We start from the raw sequence: 4,348 nt of genomic DNA, 5'->3' as shown, positions 1-4,348 counted from the left end.
GTGGTCAATCCTGTGAGTGTTGAACATGGTGGATTCTCTGAGACATTTGCCTTGTGTTTTATAGCGAGTCATCGTCACCCTCTTCATGGGAGTTGGTCGCGCACTCCAGAAGGCGTTATCAAGTGATCTTTGATGCTTCAATTTTGGGTTCTGGCTTGGCTATTTTTGGTTGTGTTAGAGATCATGATGGTGTTGGTTTAGCTGCGGTTACTTGTGCTCCTACCTATGTGCTCTCTCAGACGGTAGCATAGGCGCTGACTTGTCATTGGGCGATGTTGCTCTCTTGGACTTTTGTTTTTGTCATGTCTATTTTGAGATTGATTGCTTATAGCTAGGTTATTGAGTTATGACCTTGTCTTTCTTGGTCTCACATATTTAGGATCATTTGTTAGAGATTGTGTGAAGCTTTCCATGTGTTTTGAGTTTATTGATTTTTCTTTTGTTTGCAGCCATAATAATTTCATTTTTCCTCTAGCTCTGTTTGGGTTGAGGAGATTTGTCCTAACTTTGGTTTATTGATCGATCGTAATGTAATGATTGCCTTCAAAATTTTCCTTTAATAAAAAAAGTTATCAAAATAAGCTAGTACTGATTTAAAAGCAGTTTTTTCCTTAATATTATTTATGATGTGTCCAAAAGAGAGGTACATATGAACTTTAGAAAATTGCCACCAGACGCGGTCAAAGGTAGTGATTAATGGCTGGATTACTTAATTATCACGTGTTCCCCTTTTTAGGGGAATATCAACTTCTGGACACAGATTCCACAAATCTTATAGATCAGAGTTGGAAGCTCTTGTTTTTAATTTGTGCAGTATACATGGAAAGGGAAATATTATTATTGTTAAAACATTATTATTATTATTGTTATTTATTATCTTTAAAATATATTGTGGATATATAACCACATCTCATATATAGTACAAACGAAAATCATGCTCTCATTTTTTTTATGCGCAAGAGTCAGGGGATCGGAAGAGGGATAGTGAAAAAAATAGGAAAAGTGAGACACAATATTCAAATATAACATATGACAAGTTATTTGGTGGGAAAGGAGATAAAAAGAAAGAGGAAATTGAAGTAAACGTGGTTGTAAGGGAAAAAAATCATGAAAAAAATGCAATAACTCTTAGTACAAATTAAGGAATAATACATTCCTCATGTACCAAAAAAAATTAAGGAATAATATTGTGTTAACATCACATTTCCACTTCCACATTAGGCAAATAGGAAGAGAAATGAGAAAAATATGTGATACGATTTGTGATTTGACGTAAAATGCATAGAATTATGAAGAAAAATATGTGGAAATGAGATAAGAAAGAAAGTAAGATGTGAATGTATCATTACTCATTTGAAGTGGTCATATTCTGATGTACCCTTCAAGGCTCAAGCTAAAAAAAGAAGCAGACAAGTTAAAGTGGATTTTGTTATGAGAACCTTTTTATTTGCTACATGGGAAAATTTTCGAGAACCTTTTAAGCATGCTAAATATTAAATAGTTCATGAACTATAATCAATATATTATGGAAAAAGTAAAAACAATTAATGATACTTCAAAGGAGTTGTATAAATGCATTGGTTTCTAATTGAGAACTTCAGAATCAATTTTCATAGAGTAAAATTAAATTTTGAATGATACTCCCTCCGTTTCACAAAGTTTGTTGTTTTGGACTTCTTTCAATATCTCAAAATGTTTGTTGTTTTAGAAAACCAATGCATTTTTTTACTAATTTTTTCCAACTATACCCTCATTTAATAAATTTTCTCTCACTTATCACCTCTCATATATCAACCAACTACACATCTTCTCTATTAACTACATTCTTCTCTATTCAAGTAAAATTTAAGGGCCCGTTTGGTGACCAGGACAGGATAGGATAAGACAGGATAATAATCATATCCTGTTGTTATCTGTTGTTTGTTGCGCCAGCAGAATATGATAACACTATCCTGTCTCCTATCCTATCATGTCAGTCATGTGTAAAAGTTATCCTGAGGGGGAGCTAGGATAGAGCAGGATAGGATACCAGTTATATATTTTCTTTCAGTATCCTAACTCCAAATTAATTTATTTTATTATTATATAATTTATAACTTATAATAATATTAATTAATAAATATAAAAATATTAATTTAACTAAAATAAAAAATAAATAAAATTATTATTCATAAATAGTAAAATAGACTACTCACTTACAAATATTGATTTATTAATAATAATAGACTAATTTAATATTTTCATCTCCTATTATTTAAAAATTATTTATCTACTTATATAAAAATTTAAATATAAAGTTTTTTTAAAATAATAATATTTTTAATTTAGTTAATTTTTATTGTTTATCACGTGTCACAACTAAGTGAAAAACATTGATTATAAATATTGATTTTTTTAATAGTAAAAGATTAATTTTTTATTTTCATCTCCTATTATTTAAAGCTACTTATCTACTTATATAATAATTTATAATTCAAATATAAAGTACTTTTGAAATAATAATATTCTTAATTAAGTTAACTTTTATTGTTAATTATCACGTCTCACAACTAAGTGAAAACCAATCGGTTAACTGCATAATTTTATTTGAAATATAGGGTATCTTCAAAACAATAAAATAGGCTAATTATTAAAATTTAAATTAATTTAATTTATAATAAAATATACTCATTCATGAAAATGTAAAGAAATTAAATTTAATAGAATGATCAATTTTAAATGTATTTTTTATTCAAATATAAATCTGATACATTTTTCCTTATCATATCCTGTCCTTATCATGTGCACCTCAAACACAGGATATGATAAGAGTCTATCCTGCTCTTATCCTATCCTGTTGATATCATGTTCACATATCATATCCTATCCTGACCACCAAACGGGCCCTAATTGTTGTACATAGTACTAGTAAAATTAAATAAGGGTACTATTGTAATATTATATTATTAATAATTATCATCTTAGTCTTTGTGTCACAACCTTAAACAATAAATTATGTGGAACAGAGTGAGTATATAATATGATGAATGTTAGACGGTGAAAACTATTTTCAGTCTAAAATTAAATTCTGCATAGGAAGTAGAGAGAATGAATGAATCAATTTGAGATTTTTCAACATTGACTTAAAAAATTCACTTTTACATAAACATATCAAATATAAACCATCACGATGGGAGGATACCTTAAGAAAAGAAAGAAAAAAAAAAGTTTACATTTTTTTTTTGATAAAAACAAGAAAAGTTTACATATACTGCATAATACAATCTCTACTTCGTTTTTTTATAGACAAATGTTAGTTGTTAATAATGTTAGTTAATTAGTCATCCTCAGGATTCGAATCTTGGACCCTTCATCCTTCATCCAACCCAACCCTCATATCCCTACTTCGTGTTTTCTTGATGGCTTGGGCCTTGGTGTACGCGCCTGTTTGAAGCCATATAAAACATGCTTGTTCACTTAGGTGAATAAATGCTTAAGTAATGATGATTAATCATTCTTGTTCTTATAGAAACTAACCAATTTTGTTTGACTAGTGACATGATAATGTACTATCGTTCTAAGTTTATGATAAAACTTAGAGTGTCATATCTTTGAAAAGAAGAAACAATGTAGTATATAGTTTTACTCAATTTTGAAAGTAGTTAATCAAGATATTAATTAGTATCAGAAAGAGGAACAACAATGAAGTGATTTTAATTAAGAGAACTCATCACAAGTATATGAAAAAAAAAACGGTTAGTCAATGACTTGAACAATATGCAACTACAGAAAGCAAAGGATCAATGTTTATAAGTTTTTGTTAGTGAAAATTCCTAAAACTCGGTTCAACCATTAATCATGTTTTTACATGTTATAAAGGGTAATATTTAGTGTTTTTTTAAAAGCCAAATAACATATAAGGAAATGGAAGAGGTGCTTCAACACATAAATACATTAGTAATATTTAGTATATATTAATTTCAAAATACGTTTTAGATGTTAAAATAATTTTACAAGAAAAATATTTTAATTTATGAACCAAATTTTTTTTAATCCAAGTTTGGGGAAATAGGTTGGGATTGACTTTTCATCAATAAGTTTTGCCAACATAAAAATTTTAAGGTCTGAGCCTGACTTGTTACTTATCGTTAAATTTTTCTAAGTGTAGTTTGATCTTCAGTAGCAATTGATGCACACCAAAAATCCAAGACATATACAACACCTACGGTTTGCAATGGTTTCTCACCACACCACAACAAATTGCAAAGTTTGTCAGCTCTGCAGTTTGTGGTGATTTTTAACGATCACAAACTGCAGGTGTTGCAAATGTCACTAAATTTCTTATTCAAATAAGTAATTTTTCTTTGAT

This window comes from Lotus japonicus, chromosome 3, assembly GCF_012489685.1.
Source record: "Lotus japonicus ecotype B-129 chromosome 3, LjGifu_v1.2".
NCBI lineage: Eukaryota > Viridiplantae > Streptophyta > Magnoliopsida > Fabales > Fabaceae > Lotus > Lotus japonicus.
Note: the sequence above shows the minus strand (reverse complement) of the source record.